General features: G+C 45.6%; 1 protein-coding gene across 6 annotated transcripts in view; it reads left to right on the forward strand.

The window, feature by feature from the left end:
• Positions 1-25081, forward strand: part of DISC1 (DISC1 scaffold protein) — a 341872-nt gene that overhangs the window by 230828 nt on the left and 85963 nt on the right. The window lies entirely within an intron of this gene.

A 25081-nucleotide genomic window follows, 5' to 3' on the forward strand; every position in this document is an offset into this window, starting at 1 on the left:
TTTGAGGAATGAGGCTTTCCCTAGGGGATGATACATTGTCTTCATCACTTCATGTGCTTTTCTCAGAAGTCCATTGGTTTCCTGGAATTTTTGCTTAGAATTCCAGATAGTCCAACAATGGTTTTGAAGTACCCTGATTTCACCAATAACACTAATGGTGAATGTTTTTGCTGCAGTGTGTTTCTATAACCTAATCACAAAGCCTTTGGGGATGATAAAAGCATATGGATTGCCCTTCCAACTCGATGTTCTCCAACTGCAAAGGAGAATCCCCTTTACTTTGAGACACAGAGGCCGGGGAGACTCAGCACCCTCATTCCCTGTCTGGATTTCCACCCCACTGCAGCAGGGGCCACATGATCTCCATTTATAGCCCTTGTTGGCCTTTAAGTCCAGGACCAACCCTGATCCAAAGCACGAGGCATGTATGCCCACTTCTGGGTCAGGAACATTAAAATGCATAATCATCAGGTTATTTTTACTGTTGAACTATCTTTGCATAACTTGGTGCTTCAAATTCCCAAGACCTAGTTTCTACCCAGGGCAGTTGAGATGATTGGAAGCTTATCATGTTCTGGCTATCAAATCCTATCTTGGGAACGTGTCTGGCGCCCCAAGAATTAGGGAACCCATATCAGTCTTGCTGTAGCGCTGTCCTTTGTCTTGTGGTTCTGCCTCTTTGTGGGAGCCTGGCTTCCTGGAGACTCCTCACCCACCTGTCTGCATTGCCAGCATCCCTGCTCCCAGGTTGCCCATCCTTGAGCTCCACTCCTCAGTCACCATTCTGTGCCCCAAACTGTGCCAAACACGTAAAATGGGAAGGAGGGATAAGTGATGGAGGGGACATACAAGTAAGTAGACAGACCTAATAAAATGTGATGAGAGTTATGTAGGTGGATTTCTTTGGGAACAGAGAGGTTGGGCAAGTAGCTCAGGAGCTTGGTTCCAAATGCTGGACCCCTGTGGTAATGGGCGCTGCTGAGCATCTCAAGTTCCTCCCAAAGCCGGCAGCTGGCTGGATCTCCCATCACGGTCTCATTGAAATTCGAAGGTATAGTTCCAGGTCCCCGCCCCCTCCAGGCCACTCCATCCTTTTCAGTCCCACGCTGGTGCCTGCGTTGCCTGCTGGGACCCAGGCACTCCCTACAGCAGTTCTCTCACGGGTCTGTATGCAAATCACCCTATGAGGGAGCACATGCTCTGGTTTAGGGAACTTTTCTGAAGGGAGATTTATTCTATCATCTCTCTAACATCCCATTCTTGTGTTTATTCCGTTAAGTTAGGGACATCACTTAGTAAATGAAGGGCTCTGAACGACATAGAAAAGCGTGAAGAATAAGACTTGAGCCTGCTCTCAGGATGTTAAAACTGGAGGGACGAGGCACACGCAAAGGGGGAGGATGGTATGAGGACGCAAAGCTTCTCGAGATACAGGTAAAGTAAATGGTGTCGTGGAAAGGACAGTGGCATTTAGAGATGATCCTTTGGTTGTTTTCTGCATGGGTCTCCTCACTACGGCAGGCGGTGCCCTCCTGTGCTTGCAACGTGCTAGCCTTTCACAGAGCCACCCTCGAGTAACATTATTGTTCTCTTCATCCTTCCTCTCCTACTCGCCTCCCCCACTCCTGACAAAATATGGAAATCCTGTCCCCAAGAAGTCTTGATCACAATACACAATCTCACAGCCAGAAGAATGTATTTTTAACCCCGAGACTTCGAAAATGGCTTAAATCATTCACGCTGTCGTCTATTAGTCTGCTGCTGTGTTGTTATTTTTCCCAGGCTTAATGAGCCCTCGCGGCGCCCGCTGCCAAGGAGCATACCACCGGCTTCAAGCAAAGACAAGTCCGCTCTGAAAATGTGCAAGTCATCAGCCTTTCTCAGAACATGCCATAGGGAAGGTGCTTGGGACCAGCAAACGGATGCTTTCTGCAGACACTCCTTTAGCTGATCTGGGTTATGAAGTCCAGTGTGGCTCAGGCGGGGTGGAAAGGGGCTTTTGGTGGCTTAAAAGCCAGATAGGAAATAAAAAACAAATGGAGAATAAGCCTAGTTTCCTCATGAGACTGATGGGAGAAAGTTATTTTAAAAGAGGGCAGTCCACCATTTTTTTTTTTCTAGAAGGAGAACTACTTGCAATTTTCCCCAGGTCTTGTATTTAAGCGGCATTGGGCGGGGGAGGTGGGGGAGGGGCCAGGGCCGCTTAGACCCGTCTGCTAATATGGAACCAGAAGCCTGGTGACAGAGGGGCCTGTGGAGCCAATTGCTGGCTCTGGACATCAAGCCTGGACTGAGAGGTTGCCAGGAAACCTCTGGGACTGGTTATAACCCAAGGAATTGGAGAAGAACCAGGCTCTCATTATCAACACCACTGAAAAAGAAAAAATAATTTTTTTTAAATAGGGAGTTTCAGAAAACAAATTGAGAAATTTTTCCCAACATTATTTTTCTCTGGTTTTTGAATTGGAAGGACCTCAGAGATCATATAATTTAACCCTTCCGATTTACAGATGAGAGATATGAGGTCGGAGAAGTTTAGGTCATGGGGTTCGAGTTCACAGCGAGCCATGTGGAACCTTCTATCTCCTGCTTCGGTGTTCTTTTCCCTCTAACGTTTTCTGTGTGTTTACACGTGCCAGGCATCGCTCACGTTACTCTTCCCTATAACAGTGCGAGGTACTGCCGTTAATTTGATGTAGTTTTAGACAATGAGCCTGAGGCACAGCAAAGTTTAGTCTGTCCCCAGAGTCCCACAGCCAGGAAGTAAGTGACTGTCGGGATTCCAGCCAAGCAATGAGCCTCCGGAGCCCCGCCCTGAGCCACTACCCCACGCAGCCAGCGCAGCCTTAAATAGGTTTCAGTAGCTGGTCTGAGATTCTAACCAGCCTTTATAACATCACATCCCTAGGGGAAAAATGTGTTCTAAGGTACTGAAAGAGAAGGGACCCGTCACATCAGCACGGATGGGCGCTGAGGGGACGTAGAAACTCTGGGCTGTTGCTCCCCGCAGCTGTTTGGCAGAAAGAAAACAGAATGATGTCACGTGTAGTGCTTTGATGGCTTGGGAACTGAACACAGGAGACTGTGAGCCTGATGCAAATCTAGTTTCAGGGTCCACTGGCGAGCAGAAGTCTGGATGGAGGCCCAGAAATCTGGCTGCCGCTTGGATTTTCTCCTAGTTCTCTACATGCTTGAGTGGCCAGTCGTCAGACTTCCTGTGCCTCACCTGATAAACTCAAGGTGAGGCGAGTTCTTCCCTTTAGTCGTTCTGCTTTTGGTCCACTTCTGAATGTGGGCTCCCAAACTGGACTATGCCACTGAGTCTTGGGGTCATGTTTTGTCCTGGGAGCAACCCCAGGAGATTGAGGTAGTTCTCGGTTGCCAGAGTGGAGCCAGACCACCCCTGCCCACTTTAAGGTAGTCTTGATTTCCTGGTGGTCCCTCACATGAGAGAAGCCAGAAGCGGCCTGGACTCCTGAAGATGTTCAGAGCCCTGGTTAGGAACCATCCTAATCTCAGGGGGAGGAGTGGGTGAGTCGGCATAGCACCTCTCTGTTCTGATGCACGTGTGTCTGCATGCCGATCTACAGAAGATGCCTTACGGACTTGCTCATGATGTGGTGACCAGGAGAGAGTTTGTTTACAAACCTTTCACTGGACTCAGCAGATCCTGCCAGGGTCAATAAATATTTGTTGATTCCGTGAATCAATGAGTGAGTGAATAAGTGAACCATTGTCTGCTAAGAAGTGTTTCCAGAGCAATAAGATGTCTGTGCTGTTCTGACACACAATGACCTTACCATCTATTGAGGGCACACTGTATAGCTCAGTTTCAGCACTGACCTGTGTATCTATTGCTCCTGGCTGTGGGATGCCAGGCTATTTGTACTGTGTGGTTATTGCTCAGCACTGACACCAGGTGACAATGTCCTTAATTGCAAGCACAGTGCCTATTAATCAGTGGCCGTGTCGTAGCAGGGTCTTCCATGAGACTGATGCCCTTGGAGTTATGCAGAGTGGTAACCCTTCCTGGGAAGATTTGACCCTGCAGAGTAACCTACCAAGTGACAATGAGCCTCTCATCTTCTCTTAGGGATGCATAATCAGGACCATCTGATTCAATGGTAAGAGGGAAGATGCTGGCAGGAAATGCCATTATTTAAAAATCCTTGGAGAATGATCTAGACTAAGACTAATGTTTGTCCTCCATTTAATATTAGAACTAATAGAATGACAGAAGGAATGGCTATGGTAGTATTAATAGCTGCTCTGTATTGAACGCCTGTTGAACACACTGCTCGGGCCAGTATATTTATTATTTCTAATTCTCATGGTAACCTAACAAATAGGAGTAATTTTTCTCATTTTACATGTTAAGAAGTGGATCTGAGGTTGAGGAACATGCCTGAGTTCATGGCAGTGGCTGGGTTTGAATCCTATTTTATCTGACCTCAAAGTCTATGCTCTTTTTCTGAGCCTCAGTGGCACGGCCTAACTCCAGGGGCACCATACACGTTATAGTTCCTGAGCACAGTGCTTCTGGAGCTGTGCAACACACAGCTGTCGAGTTTCTACTATGCTCTACCGCCCCCCAGGAGCCAATCGCTATGTCTGTTCAGTATTGTTGGCGAAAATAATCCATAACCAATCTATAAATGAAAATTTGGGAGAGTTTATTCTGAGCTAAAACGTGAGGACCATGGCCTGGGGCCCTTCTTCCCGAAGGAAGAAAGGGCACCAAAGAAATGGGGCACACAGAGTGGTTATATACCCCCAAACAGGATTTTCACATATGATTGAAATGTCCCTTTTACAATAGTCGCGAGACTGCTCTGTCGGCACAGCGATTGATGGAAACAGCAGGTAGATCTGCTGTCTCGGTGAACACAGCAGGGTGGCAGGTCTGTTGTCTTGAGCTGGGTGGTCACAGGTGAGCTGGGTGGTCAAAGGTGAGCACAGCAATCAGTTCCTAGCCTAAGGAAAGATGCTTATCCCTAAGGAAATGCCAACGTGGGGGGAAGTTGCACCTTTATCTTAAGGCCATTTGTTCTTACCATAGGAAATGTTTTAAAGCAGACATGCAATGTGTGCTCAATGGCCACAGTCAGGCCCTTTTGGAAAAAACAAAGTCAGGCCGAATTAGATTTACATCAAATGGCTTCCTCATATACTCCAATATATCCTATCGCTTGCCATTTCTATTTGTCACTGTGAAAAATCATATCATGCCTCTGATTCTCAGTCTTCAAGAGTACCAGTCAAATTGTGAAGCTGCTTTAAAAGTTATGGTATTTTTGTTATAGCAGCCCAAATGGACTAAGACAGAGGGGAAGACTTGGTATCGTGAACTAAGTCAGGATATAGTTACAATCCAGAAGTTTAGGACAAAATCGAGCAGTTCCCTCTTTGCCCAGAGTTCTCTCCTTGGCCTGGCCTCCTACCCTCCCCAAAGCTGAGTGAGTGTGGGTCACCGAGAACCTCCCCTGGGACGTGTACCACCGGGAAGAGCCACTCTCCATTCCCTCTACAGGCTCTGCTCTCCAGACCCCACAAAATTCTAGTTGTGAAAATGAGACGTGAGGAGGAGGCAGAGGCAGGAAGCCAGCATTAACCTACCTTTTCAACCTTCGACATAGCTGGGATTTATCTCTGAGAGATATCTCTGGGAGGAAAGATGGACAAAGGAGACAGCAGAGAACGTGGGGAGAAGGGGAGAGAAAGGAGGAGGAGATGAAGTTACAGCTTGAAGTAATGGCTGTGAGCGCTACCCAGCCACAGTCGGGCACACCCTCTGGTCTGGGGACTCCATTTCTGTCTCCATCCTCTTCCTCTCCCTTTACCCAGCCTCTAATTCACCTTTGCTTGGTTAAAGAGTAAAATAGACGCCTTTAAAAATGTAGCGGAAGTCTCAGCCACTCAGCATTATGTTTTATGGGCATAGTTTTCAGTCTCAATGTATATCCATTGCCTGGAGGTCATGCTGGCAGAAACAGTGTCTCCCTATCTTTGTAGTGAAGGATGGGTACTCTTAGCATGTCTGTGCTGAGTTTTAGTGGGCACCACATAGCACAGATAAATGAAAGAAAAAGGGGATCGTTTTTTTAAAGTAACACAAATCCCAGCAGAAATATTATACTTATAAGGAGGAATCTTTTTAGCGTTGATTTTTCTTAAGTATGCACTCCTTTGTAGCTATAAGATATGTATTTTATGTATTGTTAACCAATTAGATGACAAATAGCTAAATCAATTATTGTTGTGTCTTATGTGAATGATCTGATGATATTACCAGAAATGTGTAGTTCTTTATTTTGATCAGATGGGAAATTATTCAATTTCATAATTGAAGCTTGCCTTTCATTTTCGAGGAGGCGGGGCAAAGGCTTGTGGTGGTGAAGGAGGTGTCCCGGGCCTCTCCCATCTGAGGGGCAGAGCTTGCTCTGGGGTGTGCATCTTCCAGTGGAGTTGATTTAGAGAGAGGCTTGGTGAAACCCGAGGAAAAGGTTTATCTCAGAGCCTCCTGCTCTTGTTTGAACAGCCCACAGGGATTAACTTGTGGTTGAGTCTGAGCCAGAGAGATAAATGACACAGCCCTCGCGTGCTTGCATTCGCAGGGAGCTCTTCCAAAATGGGACAAGGAAGGACTGTGTTAAAGAGAGTTCAGGACATCTTAATACAGCAGGATGATCCAGTCTGTTCTCCGGACTTTACGGGGAGCGCTGAGCCAAGCCTCAGGGCACTGCAGCACATCCCCTGAGGGTTTCCCACGCAAGTGGCATCTCCTAGGGGAGGCCCAGCCACATGGGAACAATGGTGGGTGGGTCCCCCCTTTTTTCAACACATTTTTTGTCAACAGCCTCATGAATACAAAGGGGATAAATCCACAAAAGGGTGGGGAAGGGAAATCATTACATTTTATTCAAGTGGTTCTCAAAATTCAGATCCTGAATTATTCAAAGCAGGAAAGTTTAGATTGAAGGTTGGGAATGCCTCCCAAATGTACCTATTGTCCTTCACATGCAAGAGAGCCTTGCTCCATGATACCTGAGTGCAGAGAACAGAATGAGTGTAAAGCCTTTTATGAGGAAAGCCCAAAAACACCTTTCAAACAGCTTGCATCCCTGAATAATCCTGGTGTTCACTGGGCAGTCTTGAAAGCCAGCTCAGTTAGGAGAGGGCCTTCTACCTTACAAAGGGTTGGGTTCTAAAGGTAATGCTTAAAGCGCATTTAAAATTGCCCTTGAAAATCTCTTAAGTTGCCCATAAAATAAAGTACCCAAGCTTTTATATATATGGTTTCCCCCCTGAATTTGAGTATGTATGTGTGTACAGGGCACAACATTTAATGGAAGATGCATGCAAAATATAATTTTCCAGTATGTTTATGGCATCACACCGGCTTAACACTATTAATGTATGGAAGTTACACGTAGCACCGTCGACTCGCAGCCCAGCGGCCCTCTGCTCCCTCCACTTCTTCCACACAGACCAGCTCTGCTCAGCCTGCCTGTGTTCTCCCAGCATCCAGCCCCACCCAGCCCCAATTTTTAGTTCTGCAACCCACTTAGAGTGGCTACTTAGGCACTGTTGTCACTCCCAGCAGCTGAGGGGATGGGTGGGGGGGGCGTCACAGAAGGGAGAACAATGTGCCCTGTCCAGGAGTCCTGCACTGCGTGTCTGGACACCATGCGGCCACCTGTGATGAGGTGGGGCAGATCTTGTCCCTTTGTGCCCCTTCCACCCATACCATGAAAAACAGTGAGAGGGCAGCATTGCATTCTTCATTTTGAGTGAGTTTTTAAATGTTTTTATTGGTGGAAGGTAGACAGCAAAAAGAATTGCATAATTAAAATGGTGGAAGTGAGAAAACCGGCAGGGCTGGGTTTACACCAAGGCTGACAAACCTGTCTCAAAAAATTCGGCAACTGTTGTCATACTAGAGGCTGAGGCCACTGTCCTTTATGTCTCTGCATCTCAACCCCTGTAATTAGGAACAAGCCACCAGGAGTTTCAGCCACATGATTTTCTGATATGTAAACAAAACGAATCTATTTTTATAATCTTGTAAAACTAACTCCCTGTTAAAACCTTAATGGGATTCTGAGGTGATCACGGGGCCTTTCTGATATCATCTGTAAAATCAAAAATAAGGCTTAGACGTCCTGTTTTTTCTTTTTTTCATTTCAAGAGGTCACCATCCAACTCACATATTTATATCGTGGCCCTGTGATAAGCAGAAACTGCTCGCTTCTCTCTCAGTCCGAGGACAGCAAGAGTATCCGAAAAAAAGATACCACAAGCCCTCAACCACACAGCAGTGTGAGACGAAAATTACACTTTATCTGCGGTCTAACAGGTTCTGTCTTCCATTAAACCCGTATCCCCATTTTATTACACAGTTGAGCCAGTTATATATGACTCACCGGGAAAGTGCATTTTATGATCTTGTCAGAAGAAATGGTTTCACTGGGATCCATTTAAAGCCAATAATTTTATACCTACCTCCTCCTAAATATCTAGGATATTAACTTGTTAACCATTCTAGTGTCAAGCCTAATGCATTTTAAATACTTAAAACAAATACCAGGAAACTATGGGGATTGGAGAACAGATCTTCCGTCAGCATTTAGTGCTTTCTCAAATCGGGGGGTCAATCTCGGCGGATTTAGCAGGAAAGGCCTCTATCCTCTGCTTCCTCCTCACACAGAGCTCTCATATTGTTCCGTGGGAGCGGGAATGTGCATGTGGGATGAAACTCAGGCTGAGAATTTCAAAACCAGGCTCATGTCTATGTGATTGACAAGGTCCGGGCACCCAGCCAGCAAGACAACGTGGAAACGTCGTCCCTTCCAGGCAGCTCTGCTGGCCGGTCCCGGGAGGAGAGGAGCTAGGTGGAGAGGGGTGGACTGTAGGATATCCGGGCTGCCATTGGTGGACACTCAGGAGATCACAGAGGGAAGGAAAGGCTTTGGGACTGAAGGAACCTGGTTCCAGTAGGGTGGAGAAGCTGCAAGGGGCTGGGGTAGACAGCAGCCTGGTAGGAAGCAGTGTGAAAGAGGAATTTCTGAGTAGTGTGTGTGTGTGTGTAGGCGGTTGCGGATCACTAAGAATCCTTTCTATTGCAAAACGCCGATGGTCCTTTCCACCCCTCTTGGCAGCATCTAGTCCTCTTGACCACTTCGAGAACACTTTCTTCTTCATTTGCTTGTGCAGACCCTCCTCTTCTGGGGTCCTGCTACTTCTCTAACCACTCCATCTCTGTTGTCTTTGCCAGCTCCTCCTTCTCTACCCCTCTTTTCAAGGTTTGGTTCCTTGGAGTCTGTCCCTAGCCACCTTTTCTTTTCACGCTACGTGGCCAGTTTGTTAGGTACAATAGTGGCCCCCAAAGATATCCACACCCTGACCCCCAGAACCTGTGAATGTGTTATGTTACATGGCCAAAGGGACTTTGCAGACACGATCAAGATTAAGGATCTTGAGGTGAGGAGAGCATCCTTGGTCATAAAGGTGGGCCCTGTCTAATCACAAGAGCCCTTAAAAGCAGAGACCTTTCTCAGGCTGGAATCAGGGGAGAGATGAGGCAGAAGGGGAGTGGGAGAGATGTGGAGCATGAGAAGGACTTGAAATGCAATTGCTGGCTTCAGAGATTGGGGGAGGGGCATGAGCCAGGCCTCTGAGAATGTCTCTTGGCTGACAGCCAACAAGGAAACAGGGACCTCAGTCCCAAGGACCCGGATTCTACCAACATCCTGAATGAAGCTGGGAGCTGATTCAACCTCTGGGCCTCCGGAAAGGAACATGGCCCTGTGAACACCTTGATTACAGCCTGTGAGACTCCGAGGACAGAACCAGCTGAGCCATGCTGTGCTGGACTTTGCACCTACAGAACTGTGGGATACTGCATTGTTGTTGTTTTAAGTGGCGAAGTTTGTAACGCTTTGTTACAGTAGCCATAGCAAACTAATACACCCCTCCTGAACAATCTCCTCTACTCTTGCAGCTTCACTGAACAGTGTAGACATGGGAATCCCTGTTCTCCACCTTGTTGAATTACTCCCCCTCACAACCACTTCCTGTTGGGCAACTATGCTTGGATATCTTAAAGACATGTCCAACTCTACATGGCAGAAAGTGAACTAGTTTTCTTTCCTCCCAAATCTTTCTTCTCTGGTGTTCTCCAATGCCAGTTGACCAAGCTAGAACCTGGCGTCAGGCTGGATTCTTTCCTCTCTGTTTTACTCTTTGTTTAGGTCTCACCTCTGACAATTCTTCACTGAACGGAAAGATCTCCCCTCACCACCCTTTTTAAATGGCAGCCCTCCCCTGATTTTCACACGGTGCCTTTCCACTTTTCAGCGTCTGGTATATTATATTTACTTCCTTGCTTATCTATCTCTCGCTTGGAACATGAGCTCCATGTTGTTTTATTTTCTCCATGCTATTTAGTAAGCAGTAGCCCAATAATTCCCAAATATCAGGCACTGCTCTAAGCATTTTTACAAGTGTCACCTTATTTAACACTCTTTTTCACTGCTCTATTTCTAGCTTCTAGAATAGTGCCCAGCACATAGTAGCTGCTCAATATGTCATTGTTGAGTGAATGAATGAATGAATGAACGAATTTGGCCTAGCACTAAACCCTGTCAATTCTAGTTCCTTAATATCTTTTGTATCAACCCACCTTTATCCATCCCACAAGTACTTTCTGATTCCAGGCCTTGTGCTTCATAGCAACAATATTCTGTTAATCCTCTTACATTGAATCCCATTCTTCCTACAATCCACTGTCTACATTGCAGGGAAATATCCTAATGGGCTAGGAGTCTGGCCATGACACACACCTTTGTGGAACCCTTGAATGACTTCCCTTTGTTTGTAGGATAAAGTCCACATTCCCATAGGAACTTACAATGCCCTTCTTGACGTGCTTTCTCTCTCCACCCTCGTTTCTCACCACTGCCCTCTCATCCCCTCTCCTTCCTTACAGTTTATTCTTCAGTTGGCCTGAATGTTCAGTTTCCTGAATAAGCCCTGTCTCTCTTTACTTCCAAGTCTTTGCATATGGTTCCTTGCTCCCGCTCATTCCTTCTGGCAACCGGCTCCGTTCCCTGCTCAGTCCTAGTATTTCAGTTTGGTTGTTCCCCTCTCCCAGGATATCTCCACCGTGTGAAGTGCCTGACATCATGCTCACGAGCTCTTCTGTCTTGGCATCTTTCCTCCCTCTTCTCTGTGTGTTGTCTAGACCTCTTTACCTGTGCGACTCCCTCACCAGTTCACAAGGTTCTCGCAGCCACTGCTGCAGAGCGCGCCGTACTTCAGCACCTCACTCACCAGCTGGCACCTATCAGGGGCTCACTGAATACCCACCGAGTGAGTGAATTGGCTTCCTGAGGTGTGGTGAGCCCCAGCCAGGCCATCTCACCAGCCAAACGGGCACTTGTTCTGCCAGTATTGATTTGTAGGCGCAATTACATGTGTAAATGCATTTTCACTGTTCTGCCTTAGGACCCAGTTTTTGAAAATTAGATTTTAAATGTCCCATCCTCCCCACTTAGATCTTATGCTTCTAGACATTTAGCGCATAATTTAAAATGAAAGGCATAGAAAATTGGACTCATTTGGTTTACTCTACTTGAAATCCGTGTTAGGCTATTTTTAACTTCTCACGGATCTTGTGCTCTTTAGGGTGTGTTTGAGAGGGAGGGGCAAGGCAGGAAGGAGGACCCTCGTTGTAAGCTGTTAGAGAAGCCACATGTTATTGCATTTTGCTCTAATACCCCAAAATACCCATTAACATTACCCCAAATACAATTTCCAAAGTCAAAGCCTGAAAATGGGATTCAGCCTCAATATTTCCTGCATTATGTTCTCAAATGTGAGAAGGGGCCATGGCCAGCTTGCACCATGAGTCATGGTGGGGAGTTTTGACGTTCTTTCTTCTGCTTTCCAGTTGACATGTTCCCCTGTCTCTGCCATGCCCACTGCAGACAGTAGGTGGGAGCAGATTAAGACACGGGCATTAGCGGGGGTACAGCCCCCTGACTTACATACGATGCTCTCATAGGCACCCATGTGAACAGGTGGGTGAAGGGGTTCGCCCAGGCTAAGAGTTGGTACAAAACCTTCCGATCTGCTCCTGAGCTGCTCTGCACACCTGGGATGTGAATTTGAAGGTTTCTTGCAGCCAGGAGGTGCTGAGCGTTCACACTGAAGTTGAGCATATGAGGCACCAGTGAGCCCTATGTCTCCTGGTGCATCACACACAGCTGCCCTCACACTTCCCCGGGGATGCCCGAATGCCCACTGCCTGTGCCATAACCAGGATGTTTCCCCACGAGCTGTTCTCTGCTTAATGAAGCAAGAGTGAGACTCACCAGCAAGGCCAGGAACGTGAAATGAAACACACTTTGTAACAGAGCTTGTTAAGAAATAATCTAACCAACGGATATGAAGAACCCACTATGGGGTGCTGTCCTCCTGAAATTTGAATTCTAAGGGGAGAGACAGAAAAATAAAAACAGAAAACAACAACAACAGGTAAATGAACCCATAAATAAAATAATCACAGGACGTTATAAGGCCTACGGAGGATCAAGGATCAGAGAGAAAATAATCTGGGTGGCAGGCAGCCAACAGCGGTAGGGGGAGGTACTCTCTAAGGAGGTAATATTTAAACTGAGGCTTAAAGGATTAGAATCCACCCCTGCAGCGGGTGGCAGGGGAGGAGCATGCCAGAGGGAGGATGGGAAAGAGCCCAGTGTGGCAAAGATGAGGCCAGACCAGGGTGAGAGGGGATGAGGGGACGAGATGTGGATGGAGACAGCAGTGAGGCTGACGGCCCAGTGCCTGCCAGCTTTGTGGAGGGTTTAGATTTTGTTCCAAGGGCGGAGGGAAGCCAGCGCAGGGTGTTCAGCAGGCATTCGTAGGCTCTCTCTCCAATGAGAAGGGCCAGCGTAGACAGGTTGGGTGTTGCAGCTCCTCCCCCGTCAGGCCCTGGAGAAGATGGCACTGATAGCTTTCATCAGCTTTCGGCATTCAGCTTCTCTGCCTAGCAGCTCTGCTGAGGGGAAATGGAAAATACAACAGCTAGATGTGCCAAACCTCGGTTCAAGGCGCCGTATCGGCACCCTCAGCAGTGCAGCCAGGTGGGCTCTGTTGGCCCGCAACTAACCAGCCCTTGTGCTGAACGCCGACATTGCCTCCATCGCTGATGCTCAGCCCAGGAAGGTACCGTCTGGGAGTCTCCTAACACACGTGGTTGCCTGGGCTGTGGAAGATTGAGGATTATGTTCCCTGTCGTCAGCTGTTCTGATAAGACTGAAATTCAGCTCTTTCATAATGTCGTGTTCGTTGCTGATAAGGCTTGTCTCTTTCTTTTCCCTCGTCCATTATAGAATTAACTGCAGGCGTTGGTGAGAGCAGGCTCATCCCCGATACACGTGGGGCTGGGCGAAGGTACAGCACGAGACCCACATACCTTGTCTGTGAATGCTTGAAGTTATGTCAGTCTGGAAAATGGCTAAATATAACGTGCTGTTGCTATAACTTGAAGTTTTAAAATGTAGGTTTTATTATTATTCAGGTAGGTGAGGCCAACAGATCAGGAGACAATTACCATAGAAAAGAGTTTGTTACTTGCAGTTCCCTAGAGGAGGGGGACCCCATGCCATACAGAGCCACACGGGGGAGCACCAGGGTCGGTCAGGAGGCAGAGGGAGGAGGGGAACCCTGGGCAAGAGCCTTTATTTTGATTTCCCTGGGAAGGAACAGGTGAGGCAGGGTAAGCAGGCTGAGGATTGGCTAATTTGAATAATTGCAGGGCTCTGGGCAGAGGAGCTGTCCCTGGTTGTCTGGTACCTGGCCCTGGGTGATTAGGGCAGGGGCATGGTGGCCCTGAGAGTGGTTGGGGTGTGGGCTCTGGATTGGTTGGTTTCCTATGAAAGGCTTGCTCTCGGGTGAGTTGTTTGCTGTCTCTAGGAATTGGCTAGCCCTGGCCAGTTCCTCCAGGGTCAGCAAGGCCCCAATGTCAAAGCATCATAAAATACAGAAATAAAATTAGGATGAATGTACTTGACAGGGTTAACTTCTTAATGGCTAGGAGATTTGGTATGAATTTAGGAGTCTTTGATCTGTTGGATTCTGTGCCAGAAATTGGAGGAGAAGGAGAGTTGACCTTGGCCCCAGCCTCCTTCTCAGGGGCTGCCTCCCTTCGCTGCCCATCTCTGATGACCCTTACCATGAGTGCCTCGCATACAACTATGTGGATACTCCACCTTGTGTGTCCAATCTCTGTCTGCCCCTCTGTCCTGAGGCTTGAATGTACTACTCAGATCCCCTTCTGGAAGGAGGCACCTGCTTCTTCCAGGTGAGACAGCCACCCCTAGGCTCCCTCAGGCCTAGGAGTACACATGCTGGCAGTGGTGTAGACCCTCAGGACTCCAAGCTGGGGAAGAGGCTTGCTTGAGTTTAAGAAGTGGGCCTGGGGACATTTGCATGGGCAATTTCACCATCTGGGGTCCCAAGAACATGGGCTACAATGGAGGGGGCAGGTGCTAGAAGGGCAAGTCCCTTGACCTTGTGGAGCCCTCACTCTTTAGGGAGGACCAGTCTGAAGGGGGCCCAGAATGGGGCCTCTAAAGTGTGAGGCCAAGGGCAGGACCCCTCTCACACAGGTTGGTCATAGGACAATCCTGGATTAATGAGTTTTAGAGGATAAACTGCTTGGGGCAGAAGCAAGAGGCTTCGTCTAGGCTGTTTTCCTGTGAGATTTTTATTGGATGGTTATTTCCCACCTGGCATGTGTTTGTCCTGATGAAGCAGGTGTGCAATGATACATATTTTTCCTCTGTTAATTTTTTAAACATATTTGTTTCATCGCCCATGTATCCCCTGCATGTTGAAGGAAAGGATGGGCACATTGGTTTGGCATCCGGTCTCTAACAAGACTTAGTCTACAAGCAAGAGGTGCCCAGTTATGTGTGGCCTAGTTGAGGGGCCACATGGGGGTGACGGTGAGTTCCTGGACATGGGCACAGTGTGCGTGTGCCTTGGTTGGGGCGCATGTCACTAGTGGTGGAAGGAACTTCACAGCCAACTAAAACCTAGACTTTTGTGAATTGTCGCCAAATGGAAAATTGGTCCTATCTCACTATGTGCCTCAGTGTGGCCAATTTGGTCTTTTTTCCCACTTCTTCTGTAAAAGGCTTGAGAAGATAAGTCAAAGTTTTCTCAAACTTTCCAAAGTGCATGTTTGTCAGTCTAATCGTTGCATTTCACCATGACTTAGATTTCAATTCACAGATAGTTTACCTTCTCGGGGATGTCTTATTGAGATGCTGGCGTCCACTTGCCTATTTGGGCTCCTGAGTGCGGTGGAGAAGCTGGGGATACAGTGAGTTGGATCCTCTGGGCTGAGTTTGCTGTTCTCATGCCTTGGAGGTGGGTAATATCTACTGGTTGGAAAAGGCATGCCCTTTGTCCAGAGCCTCAAATGGACCCAAACTCTGGGTTCTTCACCCCAGGTGGAGGGACCATTTTGAAGCAGTGGCCCCTGTCTGGCTGTTATCAAAAAAATAAGAAAAGCCAGTTCGCTTTTGGATTTTGTCATGGCCTGTAAGAGGTCGGGAAAGTCTGTGTAGTCCATATGTAAACCAGTTTCGTCTGGATTGGCACTGTTTGGGGCCCACCAAACACCACCAGGAGCAGGAGGTCATCGGCTCTGTGATGCTGGGGGCATTATTGATGACAGTGTTTAAAGATGGAAATTTTGAATTTCTGTTTATTTCATTCCTATCATACCTCTTCCTCTCCTTTTCCTTCCACTCGACTTTGTTTGTAATAGAAACTGAAATATATCCTTATATTGGTTTCCTTCTCAGCTCATAGCCCTTCTTTTCCAGGAGCCCACATGGCCCCCCCTCTCCTCCTTAGGCTGGGTTGCATTTGTGTCTCTCCTCCAACCTCTAGTAATTCATTCTTTGATGACCTCAGTTACTTGGCTTCCTGATAACCTGTTCTGATTTCTCTCTTCTCATCAGGTTGTCAATTCCCTGAGAACATGAACCACATCTTTTTCATTGTGGCTTCCCCAGTGGCTGGCATAGTACCTAGCCTGTAGCTGGTACTGCACGATCTATTATGTACTTGGGCACCTTCTCTGAATCCAGGACTGTACTAGGCACTAAGGATTCAAAGAAGATTCGAGCAGAGAGGATAAGCCCTGCCCTAAATGAACTTGATGGCCAGGAAGTTCTGAACGGTCTATAGGAGCTTAGAAGAGGGGAAGCACCGTGGGTAGAGGGGCTGCAGGGCAAGAAAGCAGAATCTTGTAGCCTGGAGAGCATCTGGGTGGCAGAAAGGCAGAAGACATTTGAGGAGGGAATTCCAGACAGAGGGAACAGTAGGAGCAAAGGCTCAGGTTTCAAAACTGGAAAAGGCACTGGACCGTTCGTTCAAGACTCCACCCTGGAGGCAGGGGTGTGACTGGCAGTGGGAAGCTGAGCCAGGGGCCAAGGAAGCCATCAGGACTCTCTCTCCTTCCTTCTTCTCTCTTTACCTCTGAGTGTGGGCTTCCTTCTCACCCTGTGACTCAACTGTGGCTGCAGGCCGCTTTTTCTGGCGCTGGCAGTGTCCTCTTCAGTTAGTGCAAGTTTGGAAGCTCCTGTCCATGCCCCCTCAGTCCGGGATAGACTCAACTAAGATGTGGGTGCTAGGATGTGCTGGCAAAGGGCAGGGTTGAGAACGATGAGCACCCTAAAAGGGAAGGGCGTTGGACAGATGACCCCTCTGCTGGAAGTGGTGAACGTGCCTGTGCTATACTATGGGACTGATAAGAAGAGCAGTTGGTGATGTGGAAATCTTTCCCTCTGCCTTCCTAGTGCCACCTTGCCAAAACCTGCAGGGTACAAGGAGCAGGCTGCACCTGGGCTGGCTGCTCAGTCACTTCCTAAGGCAGTTCAGGGGGCACCGCCAACATGAGAGACACCATGTAGTGGGGAGATGTGATTAGCTTAAAATGGTTGCCATTCCTTGCCCTCGAGCACATTCTGTGTGTTCCTGCCCGCGTTCCAGGATGTCTTTTCCCACGGCAGTGGCTCAGACAGACGGTCAGCCCCAGGATGCTTTTGCATCAAATGGAGAGATTCCAGTTTCAAACCTTTAACAGTGTCATCTGTAAGGCATCCCTCTGCTTTAGGGGGAATAGTAAATTCTTTCTTCCTGTGAAATAGAGAATTCCTTCTGCGAAATTCTGAAATTATGTTTCATAACGATTGGACAACAGTGTCGTGTATGTGAAAAAACAGAGACTTTGGCATGAAACCCAACTGGCTCTGAATTTTTTATTTACTCCTTGAATTAACTTCGCTCAGCCTCAGTCTCCTCATCCTCAGAAAGGATGTAGAGAGTTATCGTGAGAATTAGATGAGATCGTGCACGCGCGGGACAGCATCCTGCCAGCACCTAGCGCGAGCTCTCTTTCCTTAGCTTAATTAGATCAAGTGTGGGTTTGGGATTTAAAAAAAACTTTTTAACACAAATTGTTTAAGAAAATAGTATTCCACTTTAAAAACAAAGTCCTAAATTCTATTTTTTTGTTCTATCAAAAAGAAGGAAGAGAAGTAAAGTGTATCTGTGTGTGTGCGTGTGTGTGCGTGTGTGTGCGCTTGCATGTCTGCGGAAACTAAGGATAAAGAATCAGAGAATGAGAGTGTATATTCTCAAATGTACAGGGTTAGGCAAGACAAATAAATAGACATTCTGAGCAATTTTTAAATATTGTAATGAGTCTCCAGGTCACCACTCTTGCAATTACATTTGCTAGAAAGCAAGAAGGCACACCCAAGCCTGCTGCTGTGAGCAGGCGAGGGCTGGGGGTCGGCTTGTCTTTCCATTTACTAGAAACATTTGCCCGGTGAGGACGCGTGCGCAGGGAGGCTGTGGCGTGAGGCTGCTCGGAACGGAGTCTGTGGGCTTCCTTTCTGACCTGCTTTCCCCATCATGAGCACTTGTGTTTCTCTTTGTCATTGAATAGTGCTGATTTATTAGGCTGCGTGCTTCAAGGGCACAGGGAGACAGCGTGTAGGAGCAGGTCTGAACCGGGAAAGTGAGAATTACTGTATCAGATGATACCCAATTAACTCGTGACAAGCACAGCAGGTGAAATTGGAACTCCGGCTTTATCTTTTACGTGGCATAAGCACTCACTATATTTTAGCCGTTTTTAATCCTGGTGGAGCTTACTACTCCTTTCTCCTTCCCTTCCTTCTGCCCATTATCTCTTCCCACCTAAGCAGGCACGGTTTCTACTGACATGAGTGTCAAGGCAAGTCCCTGAGATGCGCTCTGGGTTCAAGGACGCTAGCGCAGGGCTCTCACTGGAGAGCTGCAGCCGTGCACCATCAGGCGAGGCCAAACGGTAGAAGTGGAAGCGTAAATGCAGTTCAGGATAATCAGCTTTACTTTCTTCAGGGACAACGGAATCATATGATGATTCTCCAGTTCTGAAAAAGCTTTCCCACTCTTGGCCCCTTGGGTGCCTCTGCCAGCGTGAAGTTACCATCACATAGCGTTCTCACTCACGTCACCCAAGGGAGAAAGCAGAACAAACGAGTTAATCTCCACATCCACTTTCAAGTGTGGCCGTGCCAGCCGTGACGGAAGCTCAGGGCCTGGGTTTTGGACCAGCCCATTTCCTACAGCCCCCCTGTCCTCCTTTGGTGTGAGGTCCTGCACTACATCAAGTAATCTTAATGTAAGCTTAGGGAAAAAATGATTTGGAAATTATTGGGAAGGTAAAATGATATGACATTAAATGCTTGATATTCTAAAACACAAATCTTATTTTATGTGCAACTGCTGTTTTGGATTATCCATGCCTCCTCTGGCTTCAGCCAGCATGGAAAATCCTTTAAGATCTCTACTTCAGTCACGGCCTCTGGGAGTCAATTTTTAACCCCTCAGGCTGCGCTGCATCTCCTTCCGTGAGGCTCCCAGAGTGACTGCTGCTTTAAGTTTCTGTCACTGAACCGAACTCATTGCTTTTATTAGTCATCCCTTTATGTGACTGTCTCTGTCACCACACTCGGTTTTCTCTGGGCCAAGGGCGGCGTCAGATTTATCTCTGCAGCCCCAGTGCCTAATGCACAACCTGGCACGTGGTGGGCATTTAAGAAATGTTAGACGCAAGTAAGCATGAGAGTCAGATAGAACCCCAGAGAGAAGCCTTCTCTGTGTCACAGTTTATTAGTTCTGTAGGACCCATATGTGATCTTGTTTCTTCTCTCTGCAAATCTCTTATCAATATCAAAGGAAAAGAGAGAGAATTCACAGTAGCGCACGGAATGATGTCCTGCCAATGAGAAGTGAATCCATTGCTAATTTAGAGATGGTGTATTTATTTGGTTCTGACCCTAGAGAATTTACAATGACTAGTCTAAAGCTTATGAAGGATTGTATCCTGTTTAACTCAGGAGCCCTCTCTTGAGAGTTCTGTTTAAATGACCGGCACATATAGGGGTAGCAGAAAAATGCTGTAAATAAACAAATCTATAGATGTAAATATAAATCTGTAAAACCACATGAATTTGACATCTTATTATTGGGAGAAGAGAACCAACATGAATATGTGTCTTAGAAAATTATTAATCATTTTCTTGTTGCAGCCAACTTTGAAATCACCTTGGCTCATACCCTTTATATATATATTACACACACATATATGTGTATATGATATATACGTATATATTACACATGTATACATGAAATATATGTGTATATCATGCAGGGGTAGTTTATTTTATGCTTGTATGTTAGCAGCATTCTTTTGTATAGTTTACATATGATTCAGTTTCCGTTTGTTGATGGCTATTCTTTCCAATTGCCAGTGTTCTTTGTAAGTGGCTTTTTAAGCAGTCTTTGGCTTCTCCTGAATTTACTCTGTCTTTGGACACCTGCATTGTGTTGTGGGTGGCTAAAGTTTCACATGCATTTCTTCAATGTGCATTTCCTGAGTTCCTATTGTGTTATTTAAAATTGAAGTCATGTGTCTGTAACAATGGGTTCTGGGACTATCCTTCACTAGCTAGGTGACTTTAATCCTTGCTGCCCTTCCATTTCTCCAACTGTAAAATGGGGATAACAGAGCTGCTTCATAGGTATTATTGCTGGTTGGCGTTTAGAACAGTTCCTGACACACTGGAAGTTCTCAATAAAAAGTTACCTAAATTGATGTAAGTGTCTTGGTATCATGTATTTCTGCCCATCAGGTTTCCATTGTGACAGTCAAGATCTCTTTGGTACCAGAGGGAGCTCATGGCTGCTGTTTCCATCTTGCCCTTCAGTGTAAAATTTGACTTGTGTGGCATTTCATATAATGGATTCTGCCAGCTTTCAGGGTCCTACACAATCTTATTCCATCTCTTATTCCTATCATGACAATCTAGCTGCAAGTCCATTTTTCTGTATTCCTGACTTCCCCGGGTCTTTGTTAGCACTCTGTTACCACTTCATCTCCATGCATGATTTAATCACCCAAATAAACAGAAGTTCTTTCATAACTCAGAAGAATAATACTTTAGATGTTCGAAAATTTCTCAGAATTCTAAAATTTCTCCTTTGCTTTCACATCTTCCTTCTGGAAGATTTTACTAATGGGAGTTAATCTTGTCTAAATCGATCCTTGAATCGAAATTGTCTAAATTGATCTTTGAAATCTGATGACTTACGTTTGTAAAATAAGGCCAGTCCTCACTTGGTACTTATTTTAGAAAATTCCAATAAAATGGTTAATGTTAGCCAAAATTTTTGATGAATGCCAACCTGTTGAGGTCCCTTTGGCTTCCATTTTCAAATTTGAGGTCGGGTACCAATCTGATGCTGCCCTCCTTATTAACTGAGGGTAGGGGGGTAAAGTTTCTTGGCCAATCTGATGCTGCCCTCCTTATTAACTGAGGATAGGGGGGTAAAGTTTCTTGGAGTCACTGCTTCATTCAGCCTGATAGGGAGTCTGCCCAGGTGTTACTCGTTTCCTGTACTATTCTCATGACAAATACTGCTGTCCTTTTGTTATGCAAACAAAGGATCTAATTCAGTGAAACCTAGTTAGACCTGCTTCCACTTAACATTCTCCTACCTTTCTTGTTTATGCTGAAAAGGATATTGTTGGGTTGCTTGGTAATTTTCTTTCATCAGACTCATAGAGACATTTCTAGATGATCAGTTATCATGAAGATTTATGGAAAATATTGCTGTATGCTCCAGTGAGAGATCGATGTTAGAGTCTGGCCCCACAGCTCTTCCTGTGTCCCTTGAAGCCATGTCTGTTTTATACTTAAATAGTGCCTAGTATAGTACCTTGCCTGCAGTAGGACCCAGGTCAAATTCCTATAACACTGATTTGTTTTCGTGCCATGCACTCTTGCTAACTCTTTTCAGAGACTTACTGCACTTACTTATCAATCAGTTTTTAAAATTGGTTTCTTAAAACTAAGTATATGAATCCTATTCTGATATTATGGCCCAAATCTGGATATCAGATTCCCTTAGCAAATGGGGAGGAGGAGAAGTGTTGTTACTGCACAAAAATGGGGTTCTCCTATCCTACGTGCTAAGAAAAAGTCAGTTATTACAGCATCAGCTTTTGGGAGAAGAAAACAGCTTTATCGCTAGATTGATCTGCAAGGAGACAGGAGGCATAGGCTCTCAGATCTGTCTCCCTGATCCAGGGCATGGCAACATTTATGGGATGAAGGGCAGGGTGGTCTGAAGTGGGAACAGATGATTGGAGGTAAGGAGACGTGAGGTAATTGATGATCTGCACAAGTGTAGCCAAGCTTCTTGGCTCTTCATAGGCTGCTTGTTCACACAGTGGTGGTGTCAGCGTGATCTGAAGGTGGAGTGTTCAGCCCTTTGATGTCACAAAGTTCCCTTCATTGGGCATTTGCTCAGGCCCAGTTGATGGGTTAGTGGTCTCAACTGGCCTGAACTGGACAAGGGGTCTTTGTTCCTGGAAAACCACTCTTACTACTCTGCTGGTAAGATGGGGTCAGTTGAGCTGGTCCTAGAGGGCCTGTGGTTACAGTATTCCTGCCTTTTCCCAATCAGGAGGGCTGGTGACCCCAATCTCCTTTTTCCTTTAGTATTCAGCTTCCTTCAGCACCATCCTTGGTTTTTGGAACCTTGTCTCACAACCAACACCATTCTCTTGGTCTCTGCTCTAAGATGGTGGGAAAAAGAAGGAAGAGGAGGGAGGGGGAGAAGAGAAGAAAAGATGAGCTCTATTCTCAATCACTGTGTCTGTGGGCATATTATTTAAGAAGTTAGAAGCCTAAACTCTATGTCTACAGTCCTGGCCTCTCTGAAAGGTTGTGAGTCAACCCCGTGAATGTGCTGCCTGACTAGGAGAGGGGTCAGGATCCAGTGAAGACGATATTTCAACACAGCATCCCTTTCAGATGGCAGCCTCCGGACAAGTAGAAAAGCCCAAGAAATTGCCTGGATGTTCCTGTGTAGGTCCAGCATGTCACTAACTGGAGCTCCAAATGCTTATGCGCATCGAGTATTTAGCATTCAATTTCTTTTTGTTTTTCAGTTTTTTTTTATTGAGTTAACAATAGGTTACAATCTTGTGTGATTTCAGTTGTACATTAATGTTTGTCATTCGTGTTGTAGGTGCACCACTTCACCCTTTGTGCCCACCCCCCACCCCACCTTTCCCCTAGTAGCCACTAATCTGTTCTCTTTGTCCACATTTTTAAATTCCTCATATGAGTGGAGTCATACAGAGATTATCCTTCTCTAACTGGCTTATTTCACTTAACATAATTCCCTCAAGGTCCATCCATGTTGTTGCAAATGGGATGATTTTGTTTTGTTTTGCAGCTGAGTAGTATTCCATTGTATATATATACCACAACTTCTTTATCCATTCACCTGTTGATGGACACTTAGGTTGCTTCCATGTCTTGGCTATTGTAAATAATGCTGCAATGAACATTGGGGTGCATAGGACTTTTGGAATTGCTGACTTCAAGCTCTTTAGATAGATACCCAGTAGTGGAATGGCTGGATCGTATGGTAGTTCTATTTGTAATTTTTTGAGGAATCTCCATACTGTTTTCCATAGTGGCTGCACTAGTTTGCATTCCCACCAGCAGTGTATGAGGGTTCCATTCTCTCCACAACCTCTTCAACATTTGTTACTATTAGATTTAGATATTTTTGTCATTCTAATGGGTGTAAGGTGATATCTTAGTGTAGTTTTGATTTGCATTTCCCTGATGATCAGCGATGATGAGCATCTTTTCATGTGCCTATTGGCCATCCGTATATCTTCTTTGGAGAAATGTCTGTTCATGTCTCCAGCCCATTTTTTGATCGGGTTATTTGATTTTTTGTTGTTGAGTTGTGAGAGTTCTTTATATATTATGGATATTAAGCCTTTGTCAGATATATGACTTGCAAATATTTTTTTCCCAGTTAGTGGGTTGTTTTTTTGTTTCAATCCTGTTTTCATTTGCCTTGAAGAAGCTCTTTAGTGTGATGAAGTCCCATTTGTTTATTCTTTCTATTGTCTCCCTTCTCTGAGAAGACATGGTGTCCGAAAAGGTCCTTTTAATACTCATGTCAAAGAGTGTACTGCCAACATTTTCTTCTAGAAGCCTTATGGTTTCAGGTCTCACCGTTAGGTCTTTGATCCATTTTGAGTTTATTTTGGTGAATGGTGAAAAAGAATGGTCAATTTTCATTCTTTTACATATGGCTTTCCAGTTTTCCCAGCACCATTTGTTGAAAAGACTTTCTTTTCTCCATTGTATGCACTCTGCTCCTTTGTCGAAGATAAGCTGTCCATAGATGTGTGGTTTTATTTCTGGGCTTTCAATTCTGTTCCATTGATCTGTGCACCTGTTTTTGTACCAGTACCATGCTGTTTTGATTACTGTAGCTTTGTAGTAAGTTTTGAAGTCAGGGATTGTAATGCCTCCCGTTTTGTTCTTTTTTCTCAGGATTGCTTGAGCAATTCGGGGTCTTTTGTTGCCCCATATAAATTTTAGGATTCTTTGTTCTAATTCTGTAAAGAATGTCTTTGGGATTCTGATTGGGATAGCATTGAATCTGTAAATTGCTTTAGGTAGAACGGACATTTTAACTATGTTTATTCTTCCAATCCATGTACATGGAATGTCTTTCCATCTCCTTATGTCGTCATCCAATTCTCTCAGAAAGGCCTTGTAATTTTCATTATATAGGTCCTTCACTTCCTTAGTTAAATTTACCCCAAGGTATTTTATTCTTTTTGTTGCTATTGTGAATGGTATTGTGTTCTTGAGTTCTTTTTCTGTTAGTTCGTTGTTAGAATATAGAAATGCTACTGATTTATGCAAATTGATTTTATACCCTGCAACTTTGCTGTAGTTGTTGATTACTTCTAAGAGTTTTCCAATGGATTCTTTGGGGTTTTCTATATATAAGATCATGTCGTCTTCAAACAGCGAGAGTTTCACTTCTTCCCTCCCTATTTGGATTCCTTTTATTCCTTTTTCTTGCCTGATTGCTCTGGCCAGGACCTCCTGTACTATGTTAAATAAGAGTGGTGATAGAGGGCATCCTTGTCTCGTTCCTGTTTTCAGGGGGATGGCACTCAGTTTTTGCCCATTGAGTATGATGTTGGCTGTGGGCTTTTCATATATGGCCTTTATTATGTTGAGGTAGTTCCCTTCTATGCCCATTTTGTTCAGAGTTTTTATCATAAATGGCTGTTGGATCTTGTCAAATGCTTTCTCTGCATCTATTGAGATGATCATGTGGTTTTTATTCCTCAGTTTGTTGATGTGGTGTATCACGTTGATTGATTTGCAGATGTTGAACCATCCCTGTGTCCCTGGTATGAATCCCACTTGATCATGATGTATGATCCTTTTGATGAATTGCTGAATTCTGGTGGCCAAAATTTTGTTTAGAATTTTTGCATCTATGTTCATCAGTGATATTGGCCTGTGGTTCTCTTTTTGCGTGGTGTCCTTGTCTGGCTTTGGTATCAGCGTGATGTTGGCCTCATAGAATGTGTTAGGAAGTGTTCCATCCT

This window comes from Equus quagga, chromosome 2 (assembly GCF_021613505.1).
Source record: "Equus quagga isolate Etosha38 chromosome 2, UCLA_HA_Equagga_1.0, whole genome shotgun sequence".
NCBI classification, from domain to species: Eukaryota; Metazoa; Chordata; class Mammalia; order Perissodactyla; family Equidae; genus Equus; species Equus quagga.